Source organism: Lissotriton vulgaris, chromosome 2_1 (genome assembly GCF_964263255.1).
Source record: "Lissotriton vulgaris chromosome 2_1, aLisVul1.2, whole genome shotgun sequence".
In the NCBI taxonomy this organism is placed as follows: Eukaryota; Metazoa; Chordata; class Amphibia; order Caudata; family Salamandridae; genus Lissotriton; species Lissotriton vulgaris.
The window spans coordinates 246742379-246765513 of NC_141687.1; the positions used below are offsets into that span (position 1 = coordinate 246742379).

Genomic DNA, 23135 nt, shown 5'->3' on the forward strand with positions numbered 1-23135 from the left:
TTAAGTCCTCCAGTGAATACCTTTAGTGACCAGTGGTCAGGGAACACTCTTTTGACACTAGGAGCTTGAGCAGGATAGTCCCTCCTTACCAGGAGGGTGATGACATCCATAAGTGGATTACTGCTAGAAAGGGCTTGTAAAGTTCAGGAGGTTCCTCTGGGGCAGTGGGCAGCTATTCTGTGGCTCTCCTTTGCTAACAAAGGTAGAGACAAACTCTTGACTATAAGGAAGAAGATGCAGACAATTATGAAGTCTCGAAGAGTGCACTTATAGATGGTTTTGGGTTAACCACTGAAAAATGCAGGGTTAATTTTAGTAACACACAGAAGGCACACACTCAAGGCTGTAGATTTTGTAGAGACTGCTATTAAGGCTCTGGAAGGCTGGTTTCATGGAAGTGATGTGCATGATTATGAAGGACTGAACAATTTACTTGTGACTGAGGGAGCACTTCCTTAATAACTGCCAAAATCAGCAACTGCACCAGTCCTGGTGTACTCAGATCTGGCCTCTGCCCAAGAACTGGGAAAGAAGGCAGACACAATGGTCTGCACCACGGCGAAACAAAAGTGGTGGTGGTGTTGACTGGAAAAAGCAAAATTCTTCTAAGGCCCGAAAGAAAGGTGGGGAGAAATCTAAAAAAAAAGAAAGAGTCTTCTGAAGGTCCCCAAAAATCTTTCTCTGTGGGGAGGGTCCCAATCCTCTTCCGCCTCCTCATCTAACAAGAAACCTTGGTGCTATTTGTGTCCATAAGGCAAAGTATGCCAATTTCGATAAGTCTAGAACCAATACTGCTACTAATACGACTCCTAACGCTCCTAGTGCCCCTAGAAATAGCATTGGTAGTTGTAGAGGCTCCACAAGTTTAGCATGGTTACCCGTGGGTATTGAATTGACTTCTGGCCTAGTCAGGGCACCCATTCAAGCTGTTTTAGTCTGGCACTGAGCTTCCCTTCCTTATTTTAAATCCCACTAACTTGGGCAAATACAGACAACAGCCTCTCATGAATTGTCATGTAGTTTCCACTTACAGGGACACATGGGCCAGTGTCACTATGGTGGCAGAGAAACTTGTGTGTCCTGAGTAGATTCTACTTGGTCAGATTTACCAAATGACCAATGTAGCAATGTCAGGACAGATCATCCATAGCAGTTGTCAATCTCAGCTGGGAAAGGGTAAAAGATCCAAAGCGAGTGGTGGTATCCTCAGACCTACTTGTGGACTGTCTACTGGGCACTGATTTTGAAACTTCAGCCTGGTCTGAAGTGGAGTTCAGGACTCAATCAGAAATTATGAGAATTCAGCCAGTATCTTTGCTGTCACTAGGGCTCAGGCCAAGAAGTTGGGCCCAGAGGGAGCCCTGGATCCTGAAAAAATGGACCAGCCAGCTTCCAAGAGAAGGAGCAGGAAGGGTAAATATGTAGCCTCCTCTCAAACTCCCAATTAGAATCAGCCTCCTGAGGTAAATGATCTCAGTACCTGTGAAGGAACGGTCCCAGAGGAACTTTGTCCTGACAAGGCAGAACGACTGAGGGCAGGGGGGCCTTCCAGGGAAGACTTCAGTCTGGAGGAGAAGGCCTGCCTCTAACTTGAACAACTCAGAACACAAGCTGCTGCTGAGGAATCAGGGAATGTCAGTGGGTCTCACAGGACTTATTAGGAAGATGGGCATTTGTTTTTGAAAATAGTGACCCCAAGCCTGGTGCCACCAGGAGGTTGGTAATACCTCAGAGGTTCAGGGGTTTCCTCTTATCCCTGGCATACGACATTCCCCTTGCAAGGCATCTTGGGCAAAGTAAAACTTACTTTCACTGGCCCTACATGTCTGAAGACACCAAGGGGTCTTATCACTCCTGTGTCACCGGCCACACCAGTAGTAAGTGGGGTGTCGCTACAAAGGCCCCCTTAATTACACTACCAGTGGTTGGGGCTCCCTTTGAGAGGGTGAGGATATACATTGTAGATCGTTTAAACCCTCCAATAGTATCTGGACATAGTTTTTTCTTAGTAGTGGTGGACCATGCAATTAGATATCCAGAGGGTATTCCCTCTAGCACTACTGCAGCACCTGTAGTGGCCAGGGTCCTCCTGGGAATCTTTTCCAGAGTTGGGTTCCCTAAGGAGGTCTTGCCAGACAGCTGTACCAACTTCATGTTTAGCTAAATCATTGCTATGTGGAAAGAGTGTGGTGTTAACAGTACGTTTACCACACCATACCATCCACAGGGCAATGGGCTTGTTGAAAGGTTCATAAACACCCTCAAAGGTATGATCACTGGACTTCAAGAAAAGCTGAGGCTAAAATGGGATGTAATACTAACTTGTCTTCTCTTTGCCTACAGAGGGGTTCCTCAGAAGGAGTAGGCTACAGCCTCTTTGAACCTCTGTTTGGACATCCATCTAGGGTTCCATTATGTCTAGTCAAAGAAGGATGGGAGCAATCTCTCAAGCCTCCTAAACAGGACATAGTAGATTATCTACTCGGCCTGGGTTCTTGCATGGCTGAGTACATGAAGAAGGCCACCAAACATTTTGAGGCCAGCCAGGCGCTTCAGATAGCTTGGCATGACCAAAAGGCTGTACTAGAAGTTTACCAGCCTGGACAGAAAGTGTGGGTGTTGGAGCCATTATACTTCTCCTAGCAGGGAACTAGTCATAAAAGAAGTGGGGCACTAACCAAGTTAGGCAGTATGTAAGTGACATCACAGTGCGACATCATAACCTACGAACTCACAGGAAGTGAAATCACGAAAAATGACATCAGCTTTAAAGGGGAGAGGATGTGGCCTAATGGTTAGAGCGGTTGACCTCAAAGCTGGGGAACCGGGTTTAAATCTCGGTAGGGACGCTAAACATCCTGTGATTTTGGGTAAATCACTTAATCGCCCGCCTTGCCTACCAAAAATGAATGTGTCTGTAGCGTAAACAATGCTCATGTAAAGCGCTCTGATACCTTCGGGCCGAGTTTGCACTATATAAAACACTTAAAAAAAAGACCTTGCATTAAGCAGGTCTATCATGAGTGAAAGTGGCATCTGCCTTAAACACCTTGGTAAACCCTCTTTTGAATTCCTCCCTGTCCACAGGTGTGGTGCCTCAGGTATGGAAACATGCCATGATCCTACCACTGCTCAAGAAACCTACCTTGGACCCCCTCATCCATGCCAACTACAGGCCAATCTCCCTTCTCCCTGCTCTGGCGAAAGTGGCCGAAAGATATGTGCACAGGACAATTTCCAGTTTCATCGAAGGAAACGACCTGTTGCACGCTTCGCAATCTGGTTTCCGTGCTAATTTTAGCACGGAGACGGCTCTACTCGAGGTCACTGATGCCATCAGGGAAGTGCTCGATTCTGGGGGAAAGGCCATGTTAGTCATGCTTGACTTGTCGGCGGCATTCGACACCGTTCCTCACGAAGGCCTCCTTGTAAGACTCTGGGAATGTGGCCTTCGCGGAACGGTGTGGAACTGGCTTAAATCTTTTCTAGCCGGCCGCCGGCAAACGATCTGGGCGCCCCCTTTCTCCGCTGACATGGCTCCGCTAGAGGTTGGAGTCCCCCAGGGCTCCATTCTCAGCCCCATGCTTTTTAACATCTTTATGGCTCCTCTGGCAGCAGTCGCGGAGTCATTTGACGGCCAGATCGTGTCATACGCTGACGACACCCAGCTCCTTTTCACATGTGATAGGGGCGGGTTGTTTAATGGCATACAGATTAGGGATTGTCTTGGTGCGGTCTTTGAGTGGTTTAGGTGTCATGGCTTAAAGTGCAACTCCGATAAGTCGGAGCTCCTCTTTTTTGGTTGCGCTCCCGAACCTAATTGGAAATCTTGGTGGCCTCAAGACATGTTTCCCCCCGATAATGTGTCCTCTAAGGCCAAAAACTTGGGAGTGATAGTGGATTGTGAACTATCTTTTGGGCCTCACATCTCGTGTCTTTCAGGAAAATGCTTTGGCATTCTGCGGATGTTGAGGAAATTTCTTCCCTTAGTATCACTCAAACATAGGAAAATAATCGTCCAGGCCTTGATTGGCGCTCGACTGGACTACGCAAACGTTCTTTTTCTGGGTCTACCGAAATATCTTTTGACCCGTTTCCAAGTAGTTCAGAACTCGGCAGCCCGAGCCATCTATGGACTCCCGAGGAGAGCTGGTGCCACTGCTTTATTGAACACCTTACACTGGCTACCTATCTCAAAGAGAATTATTTTCAAGAGCCTGACCGTGGCCTTTAAAGCTCTACATGGCACAGGCCCCAAGTATATTGGGAAACGTCTCTCCCGGTACTTACCTAGCAGAAACCTGAGGTCATCCTGTTTGCCCATGATGACAGTTCCTGTAATTCGGCGTGCGAGAATAGGAGGTCGGTCCTTTCGCTATCTAGCACCAAAGGCTTGGAACGATCTACCATTGTCCTTGAGACAAGCTCCTAGTCTTCTTGCTTTCAGGAAAGACCTGAAAACGTGGCTCTACACGAAACAGACTTTCTTTTTCATTTGTCTCTGCTTTTTGTTGTTGTGTGGTTGTTTTTTATTTGCTGATATTCTTCGCCAAAGCGCCGGGATGCTCCAAATGGAGTAGCCGTGCGCTATAGAAGAAATAAATTAACATAACATAACATAACAAAACAATATTTAATAAATTAGATTTTGCTTTGCAGCTGTTCTAAAAAAGTGATGCAACCCTGGAGCAAGACCTAGGCCTCTACGTATATATTTAGGTATTAAAACGCTGCCAGAATGAAATTGGCAACAAGGCGAAACGTGGCAGTATATCTGTTCTTCCTAATTGGTTGCAAAGTCTCCATTTTAAAATATCTTTTAAGGGTTAAGGCTCCTGCTGCATAGATCTTTATGTACTCAGTAAATCTCAGGAAATAATAATAATTGTAAGATAAGTCTGGAGGTTAATGCACTTGCTGGAGAGACAGGTGTTTTGTCTCATACCAGTTTTGAATTAAAGTAGGATAGAGGGTTAATATGTATCCCCCAAAGCACATCATGTGACACACAGATGACACATTTTTATTTCATGTAGATGGGTAAATGGGTTATTGCTTTTAACATAGAGATCCTTCAGTTACTTGCAATTCATAAATTGTAATCCTTCTCCTTTAGCACAGTTAATTATAAAGGAAAGGACATGTGATTCCTACACCTTGTAACCCTCACTATCTTATGTAACACATCCTGTAAATTGACTTACACACATATGGCTTATTGTCAACTTATAATATGTATGTGCGATGTAAAGTGCTCTGACACACTGGATTGGGGTGAGTAGTGTTATAAAGGTCATAAGACAAACTAGTGGTATTTAATTGTTATTTGTGTAAATATTAGAACAGACCAACACATCTGACACACCCTAACCAAAGATGTGTGCTTAAACTATGTCTGATGCTAATTTGAGGTTCAACTGCTCAAAATAAACATTTAAACAAAACATTAGCCTTTTAGTGGCGGAATTGCATAGTGTAAAATAGTAAAATAAGGGAGGGTGGGCTGAGGAGGGGTAGGATGCAGACAGCAATCAACAAACTACCTTGTCCTGGAAGTGCAGGCTCAGGCAGCATGGCAGTGAGAGCAAGGTGAGAAAAAATACCTGGAGGTATGCAGCACAACAAACGGGGAGGTCACAGGTCAAGTGCAGGACCATTAACATGTCAAAGCATTAGTGCTCCAACAGGTTAATAGCCCTGCGACTGACAGAAGTGAAAGGGGAAATTATTTTGTACCCTTGTCCCCCGTGGTCCCCCCACTACAAAATCTGGGGGGGATATATCCCCTGCGTCTCCCACACTTCCTATGCCCATGGCACCTGCTAGTTTGGCGGTCTGCCCGCCCCATTTAAATGTTGAGGGCCCATACACGAAAGCCCACTACAGTCCCGCCATCACCGCCAGGAAATCTCCACCGCGTCAACGGTGGGATAGGCAAAATCAGCTGTCAGAGGGAGGACTGACAGTTTCCAGGGTGGGCCAATCACAATGGGCCTTCGTGTCGACGTGAGTGTGGTGGTAATACCTCTACACCTGAGTTGGCGGAATGGAAGGGATATCAGGCAATAAATCACTGTTTCTCACTTTCACACTCTTACAAGCAATAGCATACCAATGTGCAATGCATGTCTGTCATGTTGATGTTTAAGAAATTTAAAGAAACAATCCCGTATGATCACATTGTATGTAGAAATTTGGTGCACGCTGCCTTCAAAAAATAGAAACTTGCACAAAAAAAGTTATCCACATAAAAATCAAACAGTCACAATACAGTTGTGGTTAAAGAAATTTCAAAAATTCCTACATTAAAACATTTGCAATACACATCATAAAGATACGTGTTATGTAACATGATGTAGAAATTACACTAGACAAGGTGTAACCTGTACCTTAGAAATTAATTGTAAAATTATTCAACATATGCATCTATGTAATATTTTCCCTTGTCTAGTGCAAGTCCTGTACGTTATCCAGTTTCAAAAGCCACAATACTGTTCATACTGATCAGTAATCAAGGTGAAACAATCACATCTATATGTGTAACATCAATTAGGTAGTTCAAGTGGCCATTACTATGATGAATGTCTGCACTTAAATTCAAATGACCATCACATACTATGTTAACCAGTGTATGCACTTAACAAAGTCGACATCAGTTGTATTACCTGTCATCATGGTAATGGAGAATAAGTACTTCACATTTTACTCAGAAACATTGCTACGAAGCAAACAATTGATAAGGAAAAATAATGCCAGGGACAATTTGGTGAAATCAAAAGTATGGGTTTATTCCACAAAATGAGATAAAGCTCTCAAAATAGTAATCAAGCCAAATGGCAGTCCATAAAGTCCAAATTTCTGCACAGTTGTGTCAAATCCCTGGGAATCACACTCAACAGTCACTTGAACACGAAGGATCATATTAACGCCTCTGCAAAAAGTGCTTCCTACTCGCTGAAACTCAAAAAGAAAGTCAAACCCTTCAAACCCAGCGATGACCTAAAGACTGTGGTGCGAGCATTATCCTCCCCAAGCTGGACTACGGTTATCCAGCTAACACGGGTGCCCCAAAAACATACCTAGACCCTCTGTAAGCAGCACTCCACACTGCGGCCAGGCTACTATTGGGGGAGAGTTGACATGACTACATCGACTCCACACTCAAGCAGTTCAACTGGCTCCTAATAGAGGCAAGAGCTATATTCAAAAGTGCATGCATAACTCACAAAGCTCTTCACAAGGATAAACCAACCTACCTCTCCATTAAACTATCACAAGCCGTACAAAAGCAACTTCTACAAAGCTCTAACAGTCTTCTCCTGATTCTGCCTAAATTCAAGCAAGAGAAATCTTGTGCATGTTCCTTCTCTGAGAATGCTCCAAAAATCTAGAATGACTTAGGCGAAAATCAATCTTCACCCCTCTTTAAGGTGAAACTAAAACTCCTTCACCTCAATACATTTGTTAACATGCCCTCCTAAAGCTTCTGACAGACCTGTGGTGCCACACACGAAGTCAAGGAAAACCTCAGCCCCAAATATCTAAGGGAAAAACCACAGGCCTCCATTCCCACTCCACCAAGAGGCCATCCCTAGCTATCAGCAAACTTTCTCACCCATCTAATTCTAATGCTGGTTGTAGCTCATTGTAAACCTCTGGTCCTTTCAATGTCTATTTACTCCCAGGTAACCTATGTGCAAATGAATCAAAACAATACCCTTTCAGGCATAGAGTGATGCATAAATTATGCAAAAAAGAAGGAGAGAACTCTGGGTAGTTCCCAAGTTTAGGTGGAAGCCAGCTCCTGTATAGAACACCCTCAACACCAGCGACACTAGATTTGCTCATCTCAAATGTCTGCTTTTCTATCAAAGTAAAGCTTTCATTCATTTCAGGTTGGCTTGGAAGGTATTTTACCAATCCAAAGCTGTAATATTGTGCCTGGAGTGGTAAATGGCTTTTGTCATTTTACAGCTCGGCGGGGATAGCACTGTGCTAATCCTGTGCTTATAGACTTTGCTGTACAAATGGCAAAAGACTTTGTCCTTTTCTATCTCGGTGTGGATAGCACTGTGCTAATCCAATGCTTAAAAACTTTGATAGAAAAGCAGACATTTGAGGTGAGCAAATTTAGAGTGTCGCTGGTGTTGAGGGTGCTCTATACAGGAGCTGCCTTCCACCTCCAACGGAGCTACTTTCACACCTTTGCAGGAGTAAAACCACAGCTTTTGCTTAGATTGTGAAGCAGACATATTCTCACATGCCAAAGACATTAAATGAGCAACATCAGATTCAGATCTGACCTATTTACTCATCCAAGCAGGTCTGAAATCAGTGTTGGGTTTCCGTCCCCTCATCAATTCAAAAGGTGCAATTTTAGTAACCAAGTGGGATGTAGTTATATAAAATCAAATCATAGCATTAAACGCTTTGCAAATATCATGACTACCAACTTTAGCCCACTTAAAACACTCCCCCACCACCGATTTATTCTTTCAACAAAACTATTACTCTGTGGGTGGTAAAGAAAACTCTTGTGGTGTTTAACACCATACTCTTGGAGAAATTACGCAAATTCAGTACTAATAAACTGCTTTCCATTATCTGAAACCAAAGTTTCAGGAAAACCCTCTCTGAGCCAAAGTTTTTTAGGAAACTCCACAATAGTCTTAGTGATGGCTTCTGTGACTAGCTTCAACTCTAGTCACTTTGATGCATAATTCATAAGGACTAGGATAAAGAACGTAAGATCTTCAAGTTATCAAGAGACCAAAATGATTATGCCACTGCAAGAATTTTTACGTTTGCCCGTAAATATGATAATTATAAACTTCAAGCATTGTCAGAGGGCAAATCTGTAGGCAAGCAAGCTAATAGTGGTACTGACACAACAATGATACAAAGCGATTCTGACTCTGCATCACTCACGACAACTAGTGACACTGATGATATTAGGCCAGGGACTTCGATCTCACTTCAACCAGCAACAATTCATTTTTCATTAGCTGATGAACTGAATTTTGTGAGCGAGGACCGGCGATATTCCTTGCGCCCTCGCAAACCTCTGTATATGCAGGGAAACCAGCAAGCAAAAGAAGGCGTGGGAGAAGTGTCAGACTAGCAAGCCTTCATTAAGAGGCAATGCAATGTGGACCTGGAAAAAATAACAGAGAACACTGTGATCAACATGACTGACCTAACACTATCCAAAGCTGAAGAACAACTTCTCTCATTGGGGTTATCTTTCTGCCCAAAAAATCTCTTCTCCTATAATCAAACACGGATTGACCTATTTAAATTTATTAGGAAAATCAAATTGATTAAGTACTTTCAACCTAATACATTTCAAGGTAAAACAGCTGCACTGATTGATTCCAACAATGTTGAAGGCATACAGGTCAAAGATAATCCAAATCTGCAAGTGCTATATGATTTAGCTCATGAGGATGATGAGGGGGCAGTGCCCTCTGTCAGTCAAGTGATCAATGTATGTAAACCTATTTCCAGTCCCTTTCGCCCTAAATCTACGTTTTTGCCTCTTATGCCTAAAGATGCAATTGATGTCTTTGGTGACACAGTGATCACGGAATTGAAAACTCTGAATGGAACTGTTATGACACAATAACGTAAAAGAGACTATCGGAATCAACAGTACAATATTCTCATCAAAAAACTTAAAAGCAAATCGGATGTGATTATCACAAATCCGACAAAGGTGGGAACATTGTTTTATGGTCAAAGAAAGGTTATTTGATTGAGGCGGATCGACATTTAAAGGACCTAACTTGCTACAAAAAGTCAACTAAATATGAAATAAGGAAAGCTGAAGAATCGACACGCAAAAAGATACATTAATGGCGGAGGATTGGACTGATCACCAAAGAGGAAACAAGTTTTTTAATTAATGAATATCCCATCACACCAGTCCTTTATTTCCTTCCAAAAGTTCACAAGCTTACTCACCCGGTGCCTGGTAGGCCTATTATTTCTGCCCAGGGTAGCAATAATGAACATCTGTCCAAATATGTTGATTATTTTTTGCAGCCGTTTGTGAATAGTTTGCCTTCTTTTTTGAAAGACAGCACTGATTTTCTCAACAAGGTCAATGATGTAATTTGGAGTCCTGACTTCTATTTAATTGTGATGGACATTGAGTCCCTTTATACAAGTATCAACCACAGTCATGGCAATAGGGCCGCTAAGCATTTTCTAGATGAGCGTGATATCTCCATGAGGGAACATAATGCTATGTTGCTGCAAATTATTGAATTATGTCTAACCAATAATTTCTTCCAATTCAATAATGAGATCTACCAGCAGTTACGTGGCGTCGCGATGGGTTCATGCTTCTCCCCCAGCTATTCATGTTTACATGTAGGTTGGTGGGAGAAGCATGTTCTCAGAACGGCCCACGGTCGCTGGTGGAATCTCATTGCGCACTACTGGAGATATATTGATGACGTTTGTCTCATATGAAAAGGATTCGGGGAAGAAGCGATCAAGTTTGTCAAAGATATTAACATCAATGATCTATACCTTAGATTTACTGCAACCATTGACAAGACAAAGGTAGAATTCCTGGACGTTTTGCTATATGTTGAATAGGGAGTACTGCAGACTATGTTACATCGTAAGTCTACTGCTGGGAACTCCATCCTGCATGCCCAGAGTTCACATCTTAGGCACTTAATAAATAGCATACCATATGGCAAATATATTCGCATACGTCGTATCTACAGCTCAGTACAGGTATCTAGACAGTGTCAAATGGAAGCTTTCCAACGGTTTCTAAACAGAGGTTACACTAAAAAACAATTGACCTCGGGCCTAAATAAAGCTAATGCCATTCAAAGGGAAACTCTTCTTAAACCGAAGTCGACTCTAATATCTGCAACTATGGCAGTTGATAATGCAGTGCAGCCCGTCAGGCTTATTACTACATTTAATGTACAGGAGCACTATATCCGTAGAATTATATATTCTGAGTGGCCAATAATTATGACTGACATTTTGAGGCCAATTCCACCAGATCTGCCAGCTATCACCTTCAGAAATGTTCCCTCTATGAGGGATGCCCTGTTTAAATCAATGCCTGAGGTGATAGCAAAAAGCACTTGGTTGAAAAAACCAGGCTGTTTTAAATGTACGTTCTGCAGAGCCTGCACCTTTGCAAAAAACTCAACCCACTATGTTACAGCTTTCAGTGAGAAGTTGATTGCCATCAAGGAACATCTGACATGCCGCACAGAATACGCTGTTTACAAACTACGCTGTACATGCATTCTGGAATATACAGGGAACACAAAGCTTCCTGTACATAAGCGTATACTTCAGCATGTCAGGGTGATTGTAAATTCAGACCATAATTACCCGGTGGCCAGGCATTTTAGATCAGTCCATGCCAACAAACTTAAGGATCTCGAATATACTGTGTTGGGATCGGTTCCAAACCCCGGACGGGCGGGAACCGTGATAAGTTGCTTAGACAAAGAGAATCCCAATTAATTCTTGCTCTAGACACTTGAGTTCCCAACGGGTTAAATATAAATGAAGATTTACAAAACTTTCTTTAATATCCTAAGTCAGTCTGCCGAGCGTCATGATTATTCTGAAGTCTCCTTGGTTTTAACTCAACTGTTTGTAAATATTTGCATGGATGGAGATTTTATGTACTGTATAGTATTGCTTGGGCTCAAGCTACTTTGTGCACATTTATAAATAGATGTTCTTTTGCTTCCGCTGCTATGTAGTTAAGATATCATAGGCACTTTATTTTAGCTCTTTTTGCACAGCACTTTTTTGCACACATTAGACTTTAGGCTTAGCTGTATTTTGCACAACATCGACCTTTTTTCCAACCTGGCTGGCAAGTTAAAAACCGCTAGAGACGATCTAATCTCTCTGTTTTTACATCAGTGCTTGCATAGGAGCTAATGGGGAAACGGATGTATCTGTTTTCACCCATTTGTTCTGTGAAAAAACTAGTTCTTATGCTGTGTTCTGTATAAGTTCCATGTCCTGGTGTGTACATATAAATTTGCACTTGCATCTTTTACATTATATATGTTTTATGCGCCGGTTCATGTGTATAGAGCATTTGCCATAAGATGAACATGCACTAGCACTTTAATCTTAGCAATTTATTACGCATAGTACTGAACCAAATTCTGAAACTGGTGTGCGTTTTACCGACCATGAGGAAACACGTGTTGTCAATGAGACCCAAAATGTATAAACTTCACCCAAAATAGCAGATGAAGGCCTAAATTGGTGTGCGTGTCAGCGACAATGAAGAGACAAGTGTTGTGATGTTAACAATCGCTGAAAATGGTGTGTGTGTGTCACCGTCGATGAAGAGACACATGTAGTCAAGGAAAGCCAAAGCTTTTGGAGACTGCAACAAAATAGCCACCACGTTACGCGCAGAAGAAAATCAACTTCCCAAAGAGTTAATATTGCCTCTTCCAAGCAACGTGATGTGACACGATGATGTCACTCTACGAGGACGTGGATGATCCCCACTTATGGATGGAGGAAGACAGGCTTGAGGAGGCAGCTGGAACGAACAAGGTATGAGGTGTGCTCGAGGCTGATATGGTAAAAAAAAGATGCACGAGGAGAAATGGCAGTTAGAAACACAAGTAACCAAGTAGTCGCGTTCTCTCTCTCTCACGTTCAGAAAATAAAATTGTGTCTGTCAAGGAAATCCCAAAATAGCCATTGACGATAAGTCTGTATGGTGAGCAGGGCAGTTGGCAGTTACAAGCGCTGATTAAAAAAACAAACCTTTCTCTTTAGTTTCAGAAAGTGACTTTGTTTAGTTTTTTTAAAAATATGATTGCGCAGGCCAAGAAGCATAGACACACACAAAATACCTCGGTTAGAAGTCCAAATAAGTTGTAGCTCAGCAGGTCTGCCTGTGTACTGCCTTTCCGCCTGCTTTGGCTACCCCAATATGTATTATGTGTAAACCTCGCATTTACTACCATGCAAACATTGTGCAGAGCTTTGATGCCTTCGGGTCAAGTTTGCGCTATATAAAACTCTACAAATAAAGAATGTGGCTCTCAGTTTGCCTCCTAATTTATTGCCAAGGGGAACTTCCTCAGGAAAGAGCATCTAGTTTGCAGAGCAGGCACCTCAAAGGTCCTATAGGGGTGGTTGAGTTTAGGAGGGGTTTTCTCTGTTTTGGGGGTAGGATGGTTTTGGGAGGGGTGGGTCGGGAAGTGGAAGGGGTGGGTTAGGGTGTGGAAGGGGTAGATTTGCATTTAGTAGGGGTGGGTTGGGGTGCTGAAGGGTAGATTTGCATTTGCTAGCGGTTGGTTGGGGTTCAGAAAGGGGTTAGGGCAGGGGTAAAAAGGACATCTTGTATGGGAAAATGGGTAAAGTGTTTGGCAGGGAGTTGGGTTTGGGAGGTAGAGGGAGTGGCAGTGTTTGATGTGCATGTGTCAGTTGAGGGTGCAGGTGCCTGTGGGTCTGGTGTATGTTGTGTACATTTGGGTGTGTCTTGGTTCATAGTTGTCTGCTTTTTGGATGAGTGTGCGTGTTTGAATTTTGTGGGTGTGAATTCTAGTGTGTGTGTGTGGATTGGTATGCTGTGGAGGTGCTGGGTTTGGTGCATGTACAGTGTCTGTGAAAGTACTGGTGATAGGAGTGGTGCATGTGGTGATGGCTGCGGTGTCTGTATGTTTGGTTGTGTGCATGTGTTTTTGTGGCATCTATGTTTATGTGGGTTCATGCTGCCTATGTGTGTTGAAGTAGTTGTGTGCAAAGATGTGCAGGTGCTTGGGACAGGGCTGGAAATAGGGAATTGGAATGAGGAAGGGGCGGGAGGTGGGGTACATGGTTGGGATGGTTGAAAGGCTGAGGTCGGTGAGGAGGTCAGGCATTGAAAAGGCCACTGTAGGCCAGACATACCACTGTGAATGCCTTCCAGGTAAGCAACTATTTGTTGCAAATGGCAGCTAAGCCCCTTTTATGGGAGCTGGGTTGGCCAACTGGGGGGAGCAAGAGGGAAGGTGGAGACGGTACTTTGTGTGATACAAGGATGCAGTTGTAACAAGAGCAGGAGGGTCTGCTATCACTAGGGACTGGTCACTTGGGGAGGTCTCCCAAGATGTTTAGCTGGATCCCTCCATGCCAGTCCCCTCCACCTACGTGGCCCTGTGCCCCCCGGTGTTGGTGTCTCACCAGGTGAGACACAATGTCCAGCTGCTACAACGCCTTCGTGGCCAACGTCTCCTTTGCCTGCTTCTGGATGATGCTGAGAAGACATTTACAATAGTTTTACTGTAGCAGTTTTAACAGAACTGATCAACATTTTCCTAGTTTCAATATTGAACTGCTACAAGGCTCACAAACCTTGGTTCTTTACATCATCAACTCATGTATGTAGGGTTCATCTTGAGGCACTCTTTGCCCACAGTTCTGTAATTCCCCATGAAAGCTCATGCATCAAATATAATATTGGCTCTTAACCATAATCACTTCTCTAAAGGAACTGTTGAACACCTCTGCAAGTTTGGCCTTTGTACTCCACAATAGTGAACTTATGTCACCAATTAGGATATGCACCAAATATACTTTTGTACACTGTGTGTACAAGGTGCAAAAAGCTGCATTAAAGACACGTACTAAAAGTAAAATATGAATCAATGTGTGTCAACAAATACTTCAATGTTGTAACAATATTTGTAGAAAACTGAAAGCTTGTCTCCTTTCTTTGGCATTTTACAATTGGAACACTTACCTCAACTAACTCAAGTATTCAAGAAATGTACAATATATCATATGATTTCAGTACTAAACTACCTCATGAATGTAACACACAATATGTATTTACCTATGCTGCTGAAGACATGTAGATACATTGTCATTGTGGATTAACAAATGATTCCATTAGCATAAGTAAATACACTGGGTTTGCTTTATTTCTAATCCACTTTAGTATAGAGCCACTACTTATTCACATTTGACTCCACAATATCTCAAGTAAGTACAATGTGACGTTGAGATCATCCACTGTATCATAACTGCATATTATGCAATGTCACAATTAATTGGTCTACCATTAAATCATCCACAATAGTGAAGGAGCATCACACCTGATGCAACAAAGACTATTGGCCTGTTTGGTACAGCTTCCCCTCATTATATCAAACAGCCTGATGTATACGTGGAGTTTAGGCAGCCATGTGTCTGCTCAGAACAGTACTTTTGTTGTGAACAGGAATCAGGTGGGATCCATTACAACTAATTAATAGACAAAGCACATCATCATGCACATTGTGCAAAACTAGGGAGGACTACCAAAAATGGACTTCGGCTGACATTCTGGTCCATCATCCTATGTCTTACCACCTCTTGCGACAATGGACACTTTACCACTTGTAGACCCCCAGGGCCCACACCTTCCTGGTAATGGCCTTTCAAATGTTCTGCTTCTGATGGGCGTTCACCTGTATGAATCAAAGAAATGAAAGAAAAAACAATGGTTTTGTGACTTTTTATTAGTCTGTTTTGATGTTTCTACTACAAGCATAACTCATAAGTTTCCATACAACATGTGTATTTGCACAAGCAGACTAAAACAAATATCTTAATATACATTTTGTAGTGACCTGTTGACTACACTCATCCCTAAACTCACTAATCCAAACCTGTGACATCAACTTGTCCAGGGGGCTCCTACATAATCTGTGAGGTGACCTACTTCTGATTAGTGCAAGCCATTGTGAACTACACGAAGGCTAAACATAAATACTTATAGCAAATTGAATACTGGCCACTGGTAGTAAGGGGCTTGCAGTTTGGACATGACACACTTTGAAATGGAAGTAAAATGAAAGTGTTAGCGCAAGAAGTTAGGTAACACTCCCTTTCAATTGTCATCCATTTAAAGATTTCAAGGGCATATCTTTGAGCACACCTCAAATTTTGACCTTGCAAGGATATCTTTATGACAGATATACCTCAGTTGTTTGTCCCTGTGACTCAGCCCCAGCCTGGCCCTGATTCTGACTGAGCACTTCTCATTATCAGGACCTGCTATCTGCAGCCCGATCATCATGATGTCACATGAACATAGCCTTCCCTTAACTTTTACTTTTAAAAATGATCGTGTGCCCATCTTATTATTATAATTATTATTATTATTATATTTCTTATATAGCGCCAGAATCGACCCCCGAAGGGGTATCTCCGCGCTTGCCTTGGGAACCCGTCCTGGTTTTTCCCTGTGAGATAGCCCCTACAGGGTATCCCCAAGGTGAAAGCCAGGCATCCCGCCGCGGGGGGCCGTTGTGGAGATTAAGCAAGCTTAATGCCCAGAGTTGCAGAGTGTGTACCCATGATTAGGTCAGGCACCGAAGTGAGAATTATCGAGTCCGTGGACATTTGAGCTCAACACCCTGCCGCGTCGGGAATTGAACCCTGGTCCCGGGTCTGACCTCTGCTTCAGGGTCTGCCTGCTCTAACCAGTGAGCCACACTTCTCTACAAGTGATCTCAAGGCTGTGTACTACTCTGAAGGGGTCTGGGACCTACTGGTAGCTCCCAAACAACTGTTTGGAGAGCCCTGATCTAGGCTAGTGATTTGTGGGATGACACACATAGCTAACACCATTTTTATTTGGTTTGTACAGAATACATATTCATGTACATTTATAAAGAGCATATAATGTGTTTTCTAAGTTCCATGACGTGAGTTTTCAGCATATCACAAGTTAATCAAACATATACATGCAAATATCTCTACATACACACCAAATGGAATCTAGGGCTCTAAATACACAACACATATTAATGTTGTTTTTTTTTAACATTGTTAGGTGTTTAGAAATCCCAAACATCATTGTCCTTTGTAAGGACCAAAATATATGACACTTAACATCAATCACTTCACATCACTCAGGAACTCAAAGGGAAATTCTAGCCTGTGGTAATGGGAAAAAACAGACAAAATCACATATGCATTATAAATATGTACCTGTTCCTCTGGTGAGCCATAGAGGTGGCCATACAGGGATAAGTTGCCAGCAACTCCAGCTCCTCTGGCATGAAGGCGGGGTTCTCTCACCTGCTCTACCTGCCATGCATCACCATCACTCAAAATGGGAGCTAGTTTGTTTACAAATTCAAACTTCGATTTAAATAAATATTTATATGTAGTGTGTTACTGTGCTGAAATGTGATATTTGTACAGTGTTCTTTACACATCCTTTGACAGTATTTTTTTGAGAAATAAATGTAAAAAAATAATGTGTAAATAATAAATTTGAAATGTATTATTTACACATTTTGGTTTATTGGACATTTATTTTAGGTTATAAATGTCATTTGTAAAGAATAAAGGACAAAAAGTAAAACTTTAATTAAAAGATGTATTAAAACCACATATATTTTGTAGAACTACATGACTTTAGTGTTAATTATCAAATATGTTACTGTGGAAAATGTGGAAAATGTGAAAAATATTCAAATGATATTCCAATGCAGACATATGAACCATGGGAGAGTGAGGAGAGCCTTAAATTGTGCCACCCATTTCTAGACTTCCATCATGGAAGACAGTATGTAAGAAGTTTAGGTTAAATAGGCAAACTACACTGGAATTATGCCATAAGCTGGAGTTAGATCTTCAGCATCACAACAGAAATCCCACATATAGTATACCAACTGTCAAACTCATGGCAGTACTTCATTTTTTAAGGCCACAGGATTCTTCCAATACACTGTGGCAGTATCTGGGGGAATATCACAACCGACTTTCAGTGGTGTTTTACAAGACGTTCCATACACCTGTGAATGTCACAACGTGGACCTGAGATGGCTTGGTTTGTTGGTCATTACAATCTTTCATAATACTGTGAGTGGGCAATTTCTAGTTGAATAACCTGAAATTGTGTTTCAATTTTTGGTACTTTTTTTGTCTTCCATCAAGAAGTCTCCCAACCTACTATGGTTGTTGGCACCACTGAGGAATCCAACAACACCAGGGACAGTCCACTTCAATGAGGCCCATGTAAGAACCCGGTGGCCAGTGGAGCGGGCTTTCCGGCTCCTAAAGGCAAGATTTTGTTGTCTGGACAAAACTGGTGGAGCCCTCCTCTACTCACCTGATAAGGTGTTAAAAATCACTGTGGCCTGCTGCATTCTGCACAACATCACTCTGCAAAGGAACATCCCTTACATCGCAGGGGATGGAGACCAAGAAGAGCCACCGGGTGAGGATCCTGAAAGGCCAAATGAAGATGATAGTGGTGAAGAGGAAAGAGTTGACTCACGTCAAGATGCCATTGACATCTTCTCATGAGTGTAAGTATGTCTTTACATGTTATCACTTTCACTGTTACACCAACTAGTGATGTTATGATGAGAGAATTATGTAGTGGTAATTCGTTAGAAAGGGCAAGTTCAGGGAAATTCAGGCCAAAGGTGTCTGTTGATCAAAGTTTTGACACATTGACTACTGTGTGCAGTTATATTGTTTGTGATTATTTTGTGAAACTGTGCCCTGCAAAAGTTGGCTTGCTGATGGGTCTAGCATCTTTTGTTTGATTGGTAATCTTTTTGGTTTTATCTGTTTTAGGTTCCTTTTTGATATCATCTTCATTTGGACATTTCAGAGTTGTGACATAAGCAGGTTAATGGTGCTGTTTTTAAGTACAAAGGGAGCGTGGGATGATCCTGGGAAAGGCAAACACAGACTTTGGGTGTACAAATCTTGTACACAGCAATGTGCATTGTGATTGAATGGAAGATTTGAAGATTACATTGGAGTTGTTCTCTATCACGTGTTGTCACTAAGGCAATATGTGTGCCTTCATTAGCTCAAATCATGCTAATCTCTCTTCATGTTTGCAACATTCTTATTGTGTGTAAAGCGTATGTAGCTGTTGATGGTTCTCATCATTATGGGATATACTTCTTGTGGCACACCACTGAAACATATGGTTGTGACATTCCACCAGATATTGGTACAGTGGATGGGAATGATCCTGTGTCTACAAAATATACTACTGCCATGCTTTTGTCTATTGGTGTTATTAATGTGGGACTCCTTATGTGAGCCAGAAGATCTGGTCCACCTGACAACATGAATCTATGATAATTTGCATAATCAATCTGAATGTTTTGGATATATCCTCTTCTTTCATGTTGGAAAGGTCTGCAACTGGAAATGTAAAAACTGGCACTGAGTATTAGTGTCTTGTATGGAACGTTATGTTAGTGAAGATGTTGACAGGCAATTATTGGTCAAATGAAACAAAATTAGTAGTAGTGGATTGAATGGTATATTTTTGGGGGATACATGGTTGGGAACTTGAGAAAAACATTGCCTACGTGCAACATATCTATACACAATAATTTGATGTTTGTCACTAGAGCTATGATGGAAGGAAACACATTATCAGTCTATGAGTCTTTGAGTTGTGACTTTTTGAACAAACGTGAAGAAATTAGGCACAGTGAAAATTAAAAAGAGCAAACCAAAAAGTGAAGAAGTCAGTCATGGTGAATGAAAACGTAGTTGAAGAGCCAAAATTGTTTGATGCCCAATGTCCAAAATACGACTAGCATCGGAAAGGTAAATGTGTCCAGAAATAGTCCACAGAGTGAGTGGTAGTTACAGACTGGAAGAAATTAGGGTCGGGATTTTTTGCTGATGTGGTAGAGGTCTTGCCATCCTCAACTCCTGATAATCTGGGTAGATGTCCCTTCCTGCAGGGTAGGGGGGATCCACAGTTGCAGTGCCTGGGATGGCTAGAGATAGTTCTTCCTATGGCAGGGCCTCCCTTCCTGTGGCTGTGACAGATGCAGATTTGTCAGATGTTGTAAGACCACAGGAAGGGGTAGATGGTGCTGGGAAAGCCCTGCATATGTGGGTGTTAATGTCCTGCAGCACCCTCGTCAGGGAGCCCATATTGGAGTTGTGTGCCTCCATCTGATAATTGAGCTTCCTCTGCAATTACTTCATCCACGGAACTTGGTGAGTACCTGGCCCAACATGTCTTGGGACTGATGAAAGGTTCTCAAGACTTGGTCGAGGGTGGTCTGGGTGAGAGTGACCCCAGTGGCTAGTCCACAGAATCCCTCCCACGACCCCTACTCCTACAACCATGTGCCCTTGGCCCAGTGTGCACCATTCCCATTGGTTCCTGGCAGAACTTGAGCTTGTAGTGCTGTGGTCTCAACATTAGCCAGGACTGGGGAAAATATGATTGGTGTTACAGTGGTAGGAACACAGGAAGTAGAGACTTGGTTAGCAGAGGTGTTATAGGTAGGGTGATAGGTGTTGTGTGGGCCTAGTGAGACTCACTGGAGGCATCTGCCCAGGCTGACCAGATAAACACGGATCCTCATCCAGATTACCAAGAGTATTGTCATCAGTGAAGGCTTGATCCTGGGCTGGAGTGAAGTTCTCTTCAGTGGCAGATTCCTGGACACATGGTCCAGTAGTTGGACTTAATGTGAATACTTTTGTTAGTAAAAGTGTGGATTATGCATCCACATCTTTTGAGACAAACAATGTAGAAACCTAGAAAAAAAGATAGTGATTATTATGATTATAGCTTTCAGTTGTATTGGACATATAATGCTAAATGTTTGCAATTTCAAACAGTACAACTTCAAAGAAGCAGGTAATAAGATGTCCAGAAATGTTTATGAAGTGATTAGGAAGTATATCTAATATCTCCCAACCATTCAACCCAATGCAATGGAGAGGTGAAATGTGTAATTGACAATTCCAAGGTCTAGCTGACTTCCAAATAGACATTTACACAACTTGGATGGATGTTTGGCATTAGTCATCATGTGAACACTGCAGAGTCAATTATAGCAATTACAACTTATATCCAGCATAGCAATTTTCATACCTTATCATTTTTGGGCAAACATAATTTGATTTGTGAAACTCATGACATTAATTCAATTGGTTGAGAAGAACAGGACAACATTCAGAAAACAACACAAACCATTTTCAGGATAGAGATTGAATAGGGAGTGATCACTACATGACACTTTACCATATGTGGAAATTTGTTAGACAAGAGAGAATAAGCAATATGACATAGCAATATTCTTGTGACAAAGCAGAAATAGGGCATCATAGTAGTTGTAGTCATTTCAAAGACAACTTTCCAATACTTGCATAATGGTTAGTGGAGCGTACCTTTGGAAAATATGCAGACGAAATGGGACAGACACTTACAAAATGACACACATATGGGTAATGGGTTATTTAGTGTTCTAAAACTTACAGGCACTACATTATCAATCAATCAATCAATCATAACATTTGTATAGCGCACTACTCACCCGGCAGGGTCTCAAGGCGCTTGGGGGAAGGGGTCCGCTATTGCTCGAACAGCCAGGTCTTGAGTTGTCTACTGAAGGCGAGATGGTCCTGCGTCAGCCGAAGATGGATGGGGAGGGAGTTCCATGTCTTGGCCGCCAGGTAGGAGAAGGATCTACCTCCGGCGGTGGCTCTTCGGATGTGTGGTTCGGCGGCGAGGGCGAGGCTTGTAGAACGTAGCTGGCGGGTGGGCGTGTAGAAGGTCAAGCGGTCGTTGAGGTACTTGGGACCCAGGTCGTGGAGAGACTTGTGTGCGTGGGTGAGGAGCCTGAACGTGATCCTCTTGCTGACGGGGAGCCAGTGCAGGTCCTTCAGGTGGCCGAAGATGTGGCTGTGTCGGGGGATGTTCAGGATGAGTCGGGCGGAGGCGTTCTGGATGCGTTGGAGTCTTTTCTGTAGCTTGGCTGTGGTTCCGGCGTAGAGGGTGTTTCCGTAGTCCAGTCGGCTGGTGACGAGTGCTTGGGTGACCGTCTTCCTGGTTTCGGTCGGGATCCATCGGAAGATCTTGCGGAGCATGCGTAGGGTGTTGAAGCATGATGAGGAGACGGCGTTGACTTGTCTGGTCATTGAGAGAGAGGAGTCCAGGATGAAGCCAGGTTGCGTGCGTGGTCTGTTGGCTTGGGAGTGGCGCCCAGAGCGGGGGGCCACCAGGAGTCGTCCCAGGCGGAGGGCGATGGTCCCAGGACGAGGACCACCGTCTTGTCTGAGTTCAGTTTCATGCGGCTGTTCTTCATCCACTCGGCGACGTCTTTCATCCCTTCGTGTAGGCTCGTTCTGGCGGTGGCGGGGTCTCTGGTGAGGGAGAGGATCAGTTGGGTGTCGTCGGCGTAGGAGATGTTGTTGAGGTTGTGCTGGCGTGCGATGGCTGCAAGAGGTCTCATGTAGACATTGAAGAGGGTGGGGCTGAGTGATGATCCTTGCGGTACGCCGCAGATGACTTCGGTTGCCTCGGATCGAAACGGGGGGAGGCGGACTCTCTGTGTTCTTCCGGTGAGGAACGAGATGATCCACTCTAGTGCCTTCTCTTGGATGCCGATGTTGCTGAGGCGTTGAACTAGGGTGCGGTGGCATACAGTGTCGAACGCTGCAGAGAGGTCCAGGAGGATGAGGGCCGCTGTTTCTCCGTTGTCGAGCAGGGTTCTGATGTCGTCGGTGGCTGCGATGAGGGCGGTCTCGGTGCTGTGGTTGGCTCGGAAGCCGGACTGCGAGGGGTCGAGGGATCCGTTCGTCTCGAGGAAGGCTGTCATGTGCCATGTAATAGAAAATGACACCTGTAATCTTAGATGCAACACAACAGATTCACACAAACAATCCAGATGATCTGATCGTGATACTTTAAGGTTTCTATGTTAGGAAAATATGTGCAGAACAAATTGGCAACAGCTCAGCTGAGGACAAACCGGACATTGCTTACCAGACACCACTCGACCAGGTATTCCTTTAAAGCCTACAGATGTAGGATTTTCAAGACATACTCTTCCTAGGGCATAAGTTATAAGGGGGCCTGGGAGAACCACCACCAGTCCTCTAGGCCTCCAGGTGACTCTTGGAAGCCAGGTAAATTGTGGTAGGAACAGTATATGTATTATGCTGTTATAATGTATATATTATGTTTTTGTTTATTTAGAATTATAATATTTTTAATTATTAGTATTTTTAATGTGTTTAATTTTTTATTTCGTTATAACGGTGTGTTGTTTAAAGATTTTATGTTAATGGTATATGTATATATATATTTACACACATATGGGTAATGGGTTATTTAGTGTTCTAAAACT

At 43.0% G+C, this 23135-nt stretch overlaps 1 pseudogene; it reads left to right on the top strand.

Annotated features, from left to right (window-relative positions):
• The window catches only part of LOC147729920 (uncharacterized), a 98327-nt pseudogene that overhangs the window by 61851 nt on the left and 13341 nt on the right, over nucleotides 1-23135 (top strand).